This window comes from Aedes aegypti, chromosome 1 (assembly GCF_002204515.2).
Source record: "Aedes aegypti strain LVP_AGWG chromosome 1, AaegL5.0 Primary Assembly, whole genome shotgun sequence".
In the NCBI taxonomy this organism is placed as follows: domain Eukaryota; kingdom Metazoa; phylum Arthropoda; class Insecta; order Diptera; family Culicidae; genus Aedes; species Aedes aegypti.
The window spans coordinates 39,051,955-39,066,571 of record NC_035107.1 but is presented as its reverse complement, the minus strand read 5'-3'; the positions used below and the strand labels follow the sequence as shown (position 1 = coordinate 39,066,571).

General features: G+C 41.3%; 1 protein-coding gene across 8 annotated transcripts in view; it reads left to right on the top strand.

The window, feature by feature from the left end:
* The first annotated feature begins 9,302 nt into the window (after positions 1 to 9,302).
* Positions 9,303 to 14,617, top strand: part of LOC5578376 (protein tramtrack, beta isoform) — a 524,610-nt gene continuing 519,295 nt past the window's right edge. Inside the window, exons 1-2 of one of the 8 annotated variants that reach the window (XM_021839452.1) lie at positions 9,303 to 9,612; positions 10,720 to 12,193. The gene's annotated coding sequence lies outside the window, so the exon portion shown is untranslated. The other 7 variants (XM_021839456.1, XM_021839450.1, XM_021839458.1 and 4 more) reach the window with 7 other exon arrangements.

Sequence of the window (14,617 nt, the reverse complement as noted above, 5' to 3'; positions counted from 1 at the left end):
TGATTATCATTGAGGTTCATACTAATTAAAAAGTATGCTGCTTTACGGGTAATGAACGATCCGATGCACGGAATCGATGATGTTAACGCGTCTTTACTGTGCTTTGTGCAAAAATTACAACTTCCCGAAGCGGAATGTAAAAAAGTCAAGCTGCCCAGAATGAATATCATTTTTTGCTCCCGATGATCACAAAGCGGTTGAGTATCAGCAGGGTAAAAGGAAACTGACAATCTTGCGGCAAGCGCTTTGCCAATCACGCTAACTTTAAAGTACCCTTTAAATGAGTACCATGTACCCATTTTTATTATCAGTATGGGAATGTCAGAAAAAGGGTATTTTCTAATGTCATAAAAAAGGGTACTTTAGCCCCATTTCGAAGTATCTCCTCTTGTGAAAATAATGGGTAAATTGTACACATGCTAGTTTGGTATCATCAAAACCGCCATTGTACGATTTCATTTCGTTGCCACCCGGACTCAATAAAAAATAAATTGTTCAAAGTGTAAATGGCGCGATATTTCAACCAAATCAACTGACCAGTTTCGTACGATACTTTTCAGACACGTAAGTAATTTCAGCGATTATATCTAAAATGACCTCAAAATGAAGATTTTTGCAAATATTTTTTTTTTTTTTTTTTGCAGACACTTTGACATCCGTTCCAATTTACCCAATCGGTTTGGGCTGACTCCAAGGATGATCGAAATGATAAACGAATGATAAAATTTCAAAACATTGTAGAATAAAATAATTAATATGAATGGTAAATACAGTGCGTTACATTTACGAAGTTTTTTAATGGTATTTCAATATATATTCGTAACTTTTTTCTCTGGATCCCTAACCTCAATCTACGGCAATATTCCTTTACAAAATGAGGTTTTATTACCCATGTTCATTATGAAGACCAAGAGTGAAAAATACCCATTATTTGAAGTTCAAAGCGAATACTCTTTAATGTGTAAATCGACTTTACTCTTTTAATGAGTTAAACCACTTTTCTTGGAAATGGGTATTATTTTACCCATTAATGGGTACTTCCGTCTTAGCGTGATCTTTGTTGTGTTGTCAAGGCGAGGATAAAAACAAATAAAATTCAACGAAGATTCTACCCAGCAAGTATCAATGTAGGCGAGGGTAGATTGAGTATTTTCGTCCCTGGATAATACACAATTATAACATGTGTGTTGCTGGGGCTACTACAGCAATGGCGACAGAGCAGAACGTAGAGTTGGCTTCATAGTGATTGGGAAGCAGATGAAGCGAATTATTCGGTGGAAACCGTTAAGCGACCGAATCTGTGTGTTGAGAATGAAGGGCAAGTTCTTAAACTACAGCCTGATCAGCATTTATGCGCCAACGAACGATAAGCCCGATGACATGAAGGATGAGTTTTATGAGAGCCTGGATAAAGCCTACGGAGAGTGCCCAAAACAAGACGTCAAGATAGTCATCGGCGACGCAAATGCGCAGATCGGGAAAGAAGATTTCTTCTGACCCGGAAGCCTTCATTCCGTTACCAATGGTAACGGCCTACGGCTAGTAACCTTCGCTGCTGGTAGAGGGATGGCAATCAGCAGTACATACTTCGCGCGAAAGAATATCCGCAAACACACCTGGCGACACCCGAGTGGCGATGCCTGCTCCCAAATAGACCACGTGCTGGTTCATGGGTGACATTTCTCAGATATCATGGATGTCAGGACCTTCCGAGGCCCTAATATCGACTCGGATCATTATCTCGTTGAAGCTAAAATTCGGGCGCGGTTATCCAGTGTCACGAGTTCCACAACAAACAGAACGCTGCGCTTCAATATACAACGCTTGTCGACTGATGGGGTAGCTGCGCAGTACCGTCAGCAACTAGACGAGCAGATGGGAAGAATCAACGTTGCTGGAGACGTCGACAGCCTGAAGGACCCTATCCACGAAGCTGTGACAACAACGGCGCGGGAAGTGATCGGCACTGGTCAACGACGAAGACGAAACAACTGGTTCGATGAAGAGTGCCAGAGAGTGACAGACATGAAGAATGTCGCCAGAAGCCGTATGCTTGTGGCCGGTACCCGACAGAACAGAGAGCGGTACAGGGCAGCGAGAGCGGAAGAAAAGCGAATCCACCGCAGAAAGAAAAGGCAGCACGAAAAAAGTGTGGTAGCAGACGCTCAAGAAAACATGAACCGGAATGATATGCGGAGATTCCATGCAACGGTCAATGGTGCGCGGCACAATACTGTACCAGTGCCCGCCATGTGCAATGATCGAAAAGGGAATTTGCTGACCGATAAAACGGCGGTGGCTGCCAGGTGGAAGGAACACTTTCAGCAATTGTTGAACGGTGGAAATGGGTATGTAGCGAGGAACAGGATGAACATAGATTACGACGATCTAGCTGTGGACCCACCGACCATAGGAGAGGTTAAAAAGGCTATCAGCGAGCTGAAGAACTGTAAGGCTGCTGGGAAGGACGAGATCCCGGACGAGCTTGTCAAGCACGGAAGCGAGCAGCTTTACCAGTCGATCCAACGAGTACTTCTGAAGGTATGGAAGGGCGAAGAATTGCCCACCGGCTGGTTGGATGGCCTCATCCGCCCTATCTACAAGAAAGAGCACAGACTGGAGTGTGCCAATTACAAAGGAATTACCCTGCTGAATTCGGCGTACAAAATTCTGTCGTGCATTTTGTTTAACAGATTGCGACCGTTGGAAGAGTCCTTCGTCGGCGAATACCAAGCTGGTTTTCGTGAGGGCCGTTCGACAACGGACCAGATGTTTAGCTTGCGAATGATCCTAGACAGGGGAGGGAGACAGCGATAGGCCTATCATCAAACGAATTACATGGTTGCAGGTAGAGATAGAGTCAGGCATGGTGGTGTAGGTGCTGAGGTAGTGTTTGACGGGGATGTGTTTGAAGTTGTTGAAGAATTTGTTTACCTTGGAACACTTGTGACATGTGACAACGACGTTTCCCGCGAAGTGAAAAGACGTGTTGCGGCTTTGAATAGGGCCTTTTACGGACTACGTAACCAGCTTAGGTCCCGCAACTTGCAAACGGAAACAAAATTCGTCCTGTATAAAACATTGATTCTTCCGGTGGCTCTCTACGGGCACGAAGAGTAGACGTTGAAAGAGTCAGACCTGAAAGCTCTCGGTGTTTTCGAGCGTTAAGTGCTGCGGACAAAACTCGGTGGGAAACTCGAAAATGGTGTGTGGCGCAGACGCATGAATCACGAGTTGTATCAAGTGTACAAAAATGCGAATATTATCAATCGTGTAAAATACGGCAGACTTCAGTGGGCTGGTCACTTAGTGCGAAAGTCGGAAGAAAGAATTGCGAAAATAATATTCAGCAGGGAACCAGGTAGAGGTCGGCGGCTTCGGATAAGACCATGAATACGCTGGCTGTACGCAGTGGAAGAGGACCTGGCGACCCTAAACGTTCGGGGCAACTGGAGAAGTTTCGCTCAAGACCGACGAAGATGGAGCTCTACAATACACCCGACAATGGCGTGACGCTACGCTGTAGCCATCAAGTTATCAAGGTATCAAGGTAGGTTGTATAATATTGGTTCCAAAGTGTTGCCTTGAAGAACACCAGCTCTTACAAGAAATATTTCAGACATGGACTTTTGATAATTAACTTGGAGTGTACGATTTAACAGATAACTCTGGATTATTCTAACAATATGTGTTGGAAAATTTAAGTATGTTGTTAATTTTACAATCAAGGCTTCGTGCCAAATACAGTCGGATGTTTTTCTATGTCTAGAAGAGCAAAACCAGTAGAATAGCCCTCAGATTTTTGTTATTGGCAAAAATTTAATTTTCGCTCTGTTCAAAATAACCTTTTCAAAAAGTTTACTGATGGAGCAAAACAAGTTAACTAGACGATAGCTAGAAGCATCAGCAGTATTTTCGTCCAGTTTGAAAATTGTTACAACGTTGGTAGTATACATTTCTTTCTAACATATAAATTAAACTTCTCTAAGGGCCGATTTCTTCACCTTCGCTTAAGTCGTAAACCAGGTTTACCCATACAATACAAACAATCGAAGAGGTAACCGAACCGTCAAGCTTTAAAATATTTCCTGTTTCTTTAGAATTGATTCTTTAACAAATAGTCGCCACTGCAATTGATGCTGTCAGTTCATCAATAGTAAGCAACGTTTTATCTTTAGACCTCTTATCTCCAAACCTCCCCGTGCATTATAGAATAGACGTTCACAGACTTGAATATAACGGATACCGGCGAATCGAATCTCGGTACCGTAATTTCGGATGAAATTGATCATTTCTCACGGGTTTTCGGGTGTTTCTAAAATGTTATCAATACCATACAATTAAAAGAAGAAAAACAAGTACGACGGTGAACCTCAATGGCTCATGCACCGAAATTTTCTGACAAATGTGATGTAAATGTCAAAAATCATCTCTTAAATAAAATTCGGAGAATCCCATTCCGGAGTGAAATTGATCACTTGTCAATGTGATTATGGTTAGTTTTGAAATCAACTCTACATACCTTATTTGAGCCTCCTGAATCCGAATAGGCGTGCCAAACTCTTAACAAGACAATACATTTAGAAATAATCAGTTATTAAACTTCAATTGTACCGCGGATAACGCCTAAATGTAGGCAATTTCCAAAGGATCTTCTACATTTCTACAGAAATTCAATTATTTTAACAAAATGAGCAAATTGATGCGAATTTTTAAGATTTAATCTGTTCTGGGGATATATTTTAAGCATTCTCACAAACTTTCAGGCTGACACCATGTCCACATCCTTGTTTAGAACTAGAAGTTTATGGATATCTACCAACACCACACCAAACATGATTCTGGAATTTTGCATTATTTTCATAGATATTAACATTCTTTGACACTAAAAACTTCACTACACACAACTCGACAATATTTAAGACAAACGATATTCATTTACTTCAGGTTGCATCAATTTTTGTGCACTTTTTGTAAGAAACAAAATCACGTGGCACGGTGATCAATTTCACCCGAATTTACGGTATTCATTTCACAAAAATGTCGGCAATCCATACGCTTTACTGAAACATTAGAAAATGTAACCAGTATTAAGTAATCGTTTATTGTCATCTTGGTAGAAGTTTTGCGAAGGATCTTGGGTTTGCAATCCCGGAAAGAATTTCCCGGGCAATACGATTTCCCGCATGGGCTTCGTGGCCGTGCGGTTAGTGTCACCAAGCATTTAGCCGCATCGAGTCAAGGAGTGTGGGTTCGATTCCTACTGCAGTCCGGAAAACTTCTCGTCTGGAACGAATTTTGACTGTGCCATTGGGCGTTGCATGCTAGTCCGTTGTCTAGTGTGGTGCTTCCTTCAAAGGGCAAAATCATCCACTAGAATCATTTACGTGTATGTGTCTTTTAAAAAAAACATAAAGAGAATAAAGAAGAATCGATGAAGTCAGATAAGCCCTCATGAAACAATAGTGTAGAAATATTAAATATCAAAGTGCTTATCTTGATAGCATTCTTGTCTATGAAAAATTACAAAATTGTATGCACGACATGATAACTATATATCGAGGTGTCCATTACACAAATTTGATAAGGTAATTCCATTTTTTTTATGGATTTTTTCGTCTTTAAGCAATTTAAAAATCTGTATGGTTTTTGCTTAGACTTCCCCTTCCCTTGTATTTGGCCAGTTGATCAATGGACCAAACCCGGAAGAACTGATTATTTGATTTGATTTCCCTACTTTTTATGTTAAAAGATAAAAATTGTTTAATTTAACTACTGTAAAAAAAAAGAACGCTGGCTATGAAAAAACAAGGGGTGGTTCGATTTTGACATTCCTTGCTCACCCATTTTATAGCTCAATTTAAGCTGGCCATGATCTGCGTTTATTGATTGAATTGTCACAAATTTTCACAACATTTGCTATGGATTTTGAAGTTATTACGCATTTACCGATTATATTAAATTTAATAGTATTTTAAGTATTTCATTTACATCTTATTTCATATTTTAGGTAACCAGGTGGAAAAGTGACTGGTGCTGATGAATTTAATGAGATCGTTGCCCCAATGGATGGATTCCTAGAGTAGGGAAACTATTGCAGAAGATTCCAAAATTAATTTCGAAGAAAATGATGCAGTTTGCGAGTAAAGGCTCCGCCAAATCAACGCGATTTTATACGGCGCCAATGACAAACAATCGTCGCCATTTCGCTGCAGTTTTAAGAGCGTGTCTAAGCCACAGCTACGCGATTTCGCAGCTATTTTTGCCTCTGTGTGTAGTGACCTCCCATGGTATTAATGGCTGAGGACCAATATTCATTGAAAACATTACTTTTCGTTACTAATCTTATTCCCTACACTGTGGTCTTGATGGTTCCATATAAGAATGCTTGCAGCGACAAAACAGCGAAATTGCAGCGATTGTTTTATGCTGTCACTGAAAAAAATCGGGTCGATTTTGGGGGAGCATTATTTAATATTTGTCCTCACTACAGACGCAGCTCTCACTATAGACAAAAGATCACGCATAATTTCAATCGTGCCTATTCTGCGCGGCGTGTGAGGTGACACGAGTCGAATGAGGTGACAATTGTCGACTCGCTCCCATTTGATTAACATTAGTCGTCTCACGTCACTCGCGGTGAGAGCGAGTCGTCTCGACTCACACGCCGCGCAGAATAAGCACGAATAGGTAGTTGCAGCCGTAACCAAAACGTCAGAAACTGGTAATTGACTTCTCTCACCCTGTGACCTAATCATGAGGACTTCATACTTATAAAGGCAAACCTTATTTAAGATAGAAAGATGAAATATTATAATGAATCTTTTTTTCACTGAAAATCTCATTCTGAACTTAAGACTTATCATACTTTTGAAGAGGTTTTTGGAAGGTCCAAAATGATCAGGCCTATAGAATCAATCGGTCATCACAAATCCTAAGAATTCGGCAGAGCCAAGGGTACTGACGGGAAAACAGTTATGCCAGAAGCAATGGAGATAATTGCCAAGAAGTATAATTTCTTATCTTTTAATCTTGTTTCAACATTCTTCTCTTCATCCCTGAGATCTCCCTCACAATGACCCAATTGTAGAATGCAGATTTACGGTTTGTTCTCTAGCCGGCGGCAAATAGCTAATCGATCATTCAAAATTTGATTCTGCAAAGCGTCACACAAAATTTGTAGTTCTGGCTAATATTAGCTCCTACTCCTTGTTTAGCTGAAATAGATTGCAAAGGTTGAAAAAATGATTAAAATGTTTCTACTTAAACTGCCTGATTACACAATTCATAAATTCTGACAAACGTCAACAAATAAAATAATCTTCTAACACAAAGCTTGCTTTGACAAATCTATAAAAATTATAGTGTATGCAAGCAATGTAAGAAGGGGGTGATTCAAATTTTATGGCATGCTAGCGTAAAAAGCTGGATACAGATTCATTGGAATAATAAAGATTCAATTCGGAGCTACCTTCCAACCAAATTGCGTTTAATTTGATTTGTAAAAATGAGTTTTAAGAATTTCCGGGCAAATGGCAATTTTATTTTCCGAATTGGAAACCCTTGTAAGATCGATAAATAATTGCCGAGGTATCAGTTGTTGGCAATCCATTTACTGAAGTCGATATCGAAATTAAAATTGTGAAAATACTTATAAATTAACTGACACAGACAAATACGTCATAAAATAAATTGTTCAAATTTATTTTTCAAAACAATGACAACTTGATTCTATTAACTGATCATCAATTCACTCAGTCTCAAATTTTCCCGTCGGCATTCGAAAAGCTCAATCCCGACGGCATCTTGCAGTTCCTTCAAACTATACTCCCCCACGCTCACACACCAGCGTAGTTTACAACACTAACCTTCTTACACACAACCTTTCCTTCCTTTCTTCCATAACCGACAAGTCCCCGTCGGAAAAGTTTTCCCCATCCTTTACCCAAAACCAACTCCTCTTCCCCCGCGAACAAGGTAAGACGTCATAAATCAAGCACCGCAAACGAATGGGGAGGACCACCACCCATGCAAAACAACGCGCAAGGGTTAATTAAAACTTTCAACCAGGCGAATTTTCAAGAAAGTCGCACGCATCTCAACGTGTTTCCAGCGCTGTAAAATTCTATTCCAAGTTGCACCAAAATCCTACCAAGGAAGAAGAAGACGACGCCGACGGGGAAGACGGGACAACCCCCGAAAAACTTCGGTTCGCCTCTAATCGGAGAAACAGAACAAAAAAAATCAGCATGAAAAGCTCTACAACAAACAAAGCAGGCGTCGGTTGAGGGACTGGAGTCGAAGGATCGAAGGAGGCGCGAGACGAAAAATTTTCCAGCCTGGAAAAGTTTTTGTTTTGCTTTTGCCCTTCTTACGACGACGACGACGACCAGGACAACAGTTCAAAGGGCGAGCGAGAGTGCGAAAGAGAGCGGCGTCCATCGTCGTCGTCGTCGTCGGCAACGACGCTTATTTACTTACGGCACTGGCGAGGAAAAATCTTGGAGTTGATGAAACGTGAGTGTTGTGCTTTTTTGCTGCAACCGTCGATGCGTTTTTCTTTTTTGTTTTGTTGGGTGTGCGAGGGGGGATGGAGGAAAGCCGGTCCGAGCTGGAAAGGGAATGTTTTTCCTACACCCCCTCATATGAGAGAGCGTGAGGGAGAGCGAGAGAATCAGGCGTGAGTTACGCGTGCGAGAGACGGCGAGAGAAGAGAGAACGATGGATACGCAATGCTTTCTGCAAAAAGAGGGGAAGGTGAGTGACTCGGGTTCGTTGGGTGGTGAGTGCCGTTATGTACAGTGGGGGAGACGCGTGCGAATCGTCCGTGAGAGAATGCGTTCTCGCAGGTGGTTTCGCTGTGTTTGTGCGAAGTTATGTACTGTGCGCAGGGCACGAGAGTTGCGATGGAGAGAGAACGGGAGAGTGTGCGAGCGTGCACATTTTGCGGCGAGGGAGCGAGCGGTGGTAGATAAATGTGTGTGCATCGCGTAGCGTAGTCACGTTCGTTGCTGGATCCCCGCTAGCGTGCGCATTCTCCCAGGACACCAACCGCCTTCCTCGTCGACTGTGCGGATCTGCGGTCCGTGGCTCTCCCTGTGTGCACTTTGCAAACCGTATGTGCAGGCGGTGGCAGCAGCCGCACTCAGAGGATCGTCGGACCGAGGGAACCTCAGGTCGGTTGGATGCATAGACGCGGACGCGGAGAGGGTTTTGGTTATGTACTGTGCCTCTAGTAGTAGGTTCCGCCGTGCCTTGCCGTGCCGTGTGGTGGTGGTTCTATGTGGTTGTACGACTGACGACGAAGACTACGGTCGGCGGAGAGTCTCTATGTGCGCGCCTATGTGTGTTGGCCGCAGCCGAGTGCGATTTTTCCCTAGCACAGAAACGCAGCGCTGCGTTCTGTGTTCAAACGTCAGTTCAATACAAGTCGCTGTTCGGCCGCATCGTAAGTGCAGCAATACACCGCCGCTGCCGTGTCTGCCTTAGAGATTCGAGAGCGGAGCGGATTAATTAGAAGTGTTTTTTTTTCTATTGGAGTGTACCTCCTGAACCTTCTTGTGCCTTCTCCGTGCGATACGAGGATTCTTTCTCCGTCGCCTCCCTTTGGTGGTTTGTTTTAGTTTTTTTGGGGAGGCCGAAGGCTTCTTCGTCCAGGACTTTTGTGTGTGATCCGGAGATGTGACGAGATGTGCGGATGACGACGGTCCAGAGAATGACGGTGGCCAACGGAGACGGAGGAGGCTCTACGACGATCTCTCATCACACACACGTCACACACAGTGGAGGAGTTCTGGGTTGGCGTTGGACCAACCGACCACCGACCAGTTCAGATCAGATCAGGCGGACTCTAGGACGTGTGTGGTACATGGCTCCGGAGCCTCCGCGCGAACCGAACTACCCGAAGGCCGAAGAAGTGTGTGTCCAGTAAACTATTGGTGTAGTTCTTCTGCTGTTGTTTTTTTTTCGGGAATTCTGATCTGGTCGGTGAGCTCTTCCGGTGAGCCGATGCTGGTGCGGAAGCTACCGTGTGTGTGACACGGAGGAAACAATCGGAGGAGCGGACCTTCCGATAACCGAAGAGCGCGCGCGGTGGCGTCATGTGAGCGTGTGTGTCACGGCTAGTTTTCTTCTGGTCGGATTCTTGGACCTGGACTTTTTTTTACTTCTGCTACTGGCGGAGGCGGCGGTGGAGGAAACTTTCCAACTTCTAAGCCTAGGACTACCATTACAGTGGCCGCTGACGTTTATTAAAAAATTAGACAGTGAAGAAGACACACGCGCGCGCGGCACCAACAGCAGGAAGTGACCAGTGAACGCCCGGAAGAACTTCTCAAACTCAAGCTCCAAGCTTTCGAACATTCTTCGGACCAAATTTGGATTAACTGATGTGCAGTGTGTGTGACGCGGTCGAAGAACCGTCGCTAACGATTCGCCCTGCAGCACGTAGTAGGCCGATCGTGTAACCGCAAGAAGTGGCCGCAGCTCACAAATCTCCGCGACTGCTTTGTTCTGTTTGGACTTTAATTTTTTCCCACCAATAAATTTCGGTGTGTTCCCCTCGCATCGGAGACTCAGATTTAAATCTCACTGTCAGTCGTTGATGTTTTTTTCTTCCTTCCTGCGGATAAATCTGCGTGTGTGTGATCGTTAGCGACGGCAATCGTCGCAGAGAAACGCTGACCCAATTTTTAACCTTCTCTCTCCCCTTTCTTGCAGTTACACAAAATCTTTTCAGTTTTTCCCTAAATTTCTAAAACAAAAGTAATGTAACAAAGTCGTCAATCCAAAACAAAACAAAAAAAATCAAGAAGCCATATTTGAAGAAAATCGCGGAAATTCGAGAATTCTTGATCTAATTACGCAAACAAAAACATAACAGTTTATTTGAGTGAGTGTCATATTTCATTGTCAACTACAACAACAAACAAGTGCGATCAACGTCATCAACTTCACTTTCCGTTCCGTCATCGAGCAGCCTTTGCTTTCTTCTGCCAAGCACACACAATCACCAAGGTGACAAGAAACGCAAAAAAAAAGTGGGAGGAGTAGCCTAATTTTCGCAATCTCCCGAACAGAAATTGTTTTTCGGAAAAAGTGCGTGTGACTCTGACCAAAAGTGCATCGATCGCCAAACAACAAACACACGTGCGAGCCCCGCTGAAGAGGAAGAAAGTGAAGTCAAAAGAGCAATGTCACAGCGGCCAAACTCCGCCTACTGCGAACGAAACCCCGGCAGCAACTGCGTTGACGAACACCGACGATGGGATTACTACAACAACGGCCAATAATTGCGGTGAACACTCCTCCCTGAAGCTCCTCTCATCAGATTTCTGATCGATCGTGTTGATCGGTTAAGTTTTCGGCTTCCAGATCACTCGGGAAGACAAGCTTCGGCTAACAATATTGAAACAAAAACACAACAACAGCAAACAAAAGAGAAAAAAAAAGTGAAGTTCTAAAGTGCGTCGCGTGTGATAACGAGGAAATTGTCAGTCGATCGCTGCAAGCGTGGACCGATCGTATTGTTGGGTGACTTTGTTGTTGGTTCGGTTCTTTTCGTTTTTTCGTTCTTTACCGTGTGCGTGCGTGCGTGCGGGTGTGTGACACCCAGAGGCAGTTTCCGTTCGGGTCGCGATTTTTTTTTTTGTTTCGTGTGATCGTAGTTGGCGTTTTTTTGCGACGAGTGCGGGTTGATCGTGTGTTGGTGTGTGCGAAGCGTTTGCTCGTGCGTGCGTGCTTCAAAAAGATCGCGGACCTACCTACTTGGATCGGGTGATAGTTGCAGAAAAAGTTACATCCAAACCAAACAAACATACACACAGAGAAATAAAAGTTGTGAATCGGTTCGGCTTCCGATTACGCTGGTGCGTGCATGTGAGTAGTGTCAATCATCTTCGTCGTCTACAATAACTGGAAAAAGTGCAGGTGGCGGCGCGGCTTAACTGTGATCTAGTGGTGCGTTGCAGCAGCCCCAGGCCTCCCCTCTTCCTCCCAACCAAAGGAACGGGACGGTGTTTCGTTTCGTGGACGAAAGGTGGCTTGCCTACAGCAACAAAGTTTGACCGATTGTTGTTTTTTGAGAGGAACAGTAACCCGGACCAGACTAGGAACACCAACACCACCACCCTGAACACCTTTTTTATGGAGTGCTGGACGGGTGACGCCCGCTTGGCGAGATTTTGCGATTAAGGTAAGTGTCTGGCGAGGGGGGTTGAAAATAGTTTCAAAATGTCTTTAAAGGTTTTATCAAAAAATACGAACATCGAAGTAGGCTTTGTCAGTTTTCAGTGGAATCAATATTAGTGCCTATCGAAAGCACTATTACTGATGCTTGACCAAGTTGGAATGGTTTGTTTTTCTGACGTGTGCCTAAATTTCAGGCTTGCAAAACAAACCAAAAAAGAAAACAAACAAACGAAATATTGAATGCCAAAATGACAGTTGAATATATCTGTTGAGATTCCATGCACAGAAGAAAAAATAAACCTAAATTTTTAGTTTAATTTACCCACAATTAAGTATATCGATTAAAGTTTCAAACCAGATTCTCAAAATTAAGTTGAATCCCGTCTCCGTTCAGTTTTCTACGAATGTTCCTAACTTTGGCAATACTGTTTGTCAATTTCTGCAAAACTTCTCTTTTATTTCGATTTGCTGAAGTATTTGGTTAAACAAAACTTGAATGATAAGTAGACAAAATATATAAGAATAAAACTCCTTCTTTTAAAGAAACATTTCAATAGTTTTCGAAAAATTAGCAAGCCTTCTTTACTGAGAAGGAAACAGAAACACTAATGGGAATTAAAATTAATTAAGTTTCAACCATGCTCCTCAAGACCAAAATATTCCAGCAAAAAGAACTCGACAGAACTCTGCTGTAAAAATCTTCATGCTGCAATATATTTCCTAAAATACTATTTCGACTTCCCTGAGCATTATGTCTGCTGAAATATCTAAGAAGAACATATTTTCAGTTAAAATTTATAAAAAAAATCGTACTAAGTTAAACAGCAAACTCTTTTCAATTTAAGTAAAATTAATGGATGAAGAGTTTGGTTCTCTCAATTTTAGTTACCAATAGTATCAGCATTGCGTTGGTCTTAACAAAAATAACAACACTCAGTTGGGCTTAAGCCAACATGTTTTAAGGGACTGGAAGAAGCTGTTAGTCAGAATTACACACAAAGATCTTCAACTGATTTTCGTATTTAAATTTAAATAAATGTGCGATAATGACAGAAACATTTACGACACAGTTTCAGCAGATTTTGTTCAAATTATTGAATGCAAGCAAAAATTTCAGCTTGATTTTGACATGATTGTTTCAACAATTTATGTTCTGAAATCCTTTAAATTATTTACAATTAAAATGGGATTTTCTAAAAATTTCAATTAATTTTTGATTTTTTCTAAATATTCTTGTCAACAGAATCGCCCAGATTGACAAAACTTAGTATTGTTTTGCCGATATGGAGTTAATTTAAAGGTTTTATTAACCATTAAACTTAAAAGATTTTGTTTCAACATCTCAACATTTTGTGTTGAATAAATAAGCCTCAATGTAGAGCTAAAATGTAGAGATATGAATTGGAATTATAACTTGAAGTAATAATTATTCATTTCAATGACTTCAAATCAGTTGATCTGTATCATTTCACTACTGTGAAAAATGGAATTTATGAATCTGATTTTTTTTTTTAAACATCTCTACATTCTTTGCTGAATAGATAAGCCTCACTGTAGAGCTAAAATGTAGAGATTTGAGATGATGTCATAACTCGGAAGTAATTATTGTTCATTTCAAGGACTTCAAATCATTGATGAGTTGATCAGTAGCATTTCACTGCAATGAAGACTATAAATTGTGAATCTGAAGATGATTCTAACCATTTCAAAGCTATTCAAAACTATGTAGAGCTAAAATGTAGAGATATGGAGTGAAGTCATTATTATTCATTTCAAGGCCTTTAAATCACTTTAAGTTAATCAGTAGCATTTCACTGCTATGAAGATTGTAAATTGTGAGTCTGAAGATGTTTTTCACCATCACATTTTTTATTTTTATTTTTTTTTTTTTTTGAATGGATAAGCCGCAATATGTAGAGCTAAAATGTAGAGGTATGGAGCAAAATTATAACTTGGAGTAATTATTGTTCATGTCAAAGCCTTGAAATCATTTATGAGTTGATCAGTAGCATTTCACTGCTATGAAGATTGTAAATCTGAAGATTTTTTGAACCATCTAAATTTTTAGAGCAGATTGAATAGATAAGCTCCAATGTAGACCTAAAATGCAGAGATATGAAGCAAAATCATAACATGAAATAATTATTATTCATTTCAAGGCCTTCAAATCAGAGATGATCAGAGAGATCTTATCTCAGTAACATTTCACTGCTATGAAAATTGTAAATTGTGAATCTGAAGATTATTTAACCATCTCAACATTTTTTGTTGGATAGATAAACCTCAATGAAGACCTAAAATGTAGAGATATGAAGTTAAATCATAACTTGAAGTAATTATTATTCATTTCAAGGCCTTTAACTCATTTATAAAATGATCAATAGCATTTCGATGCTATGAAGATTGTGGATTGTGAATCCAAAGATTT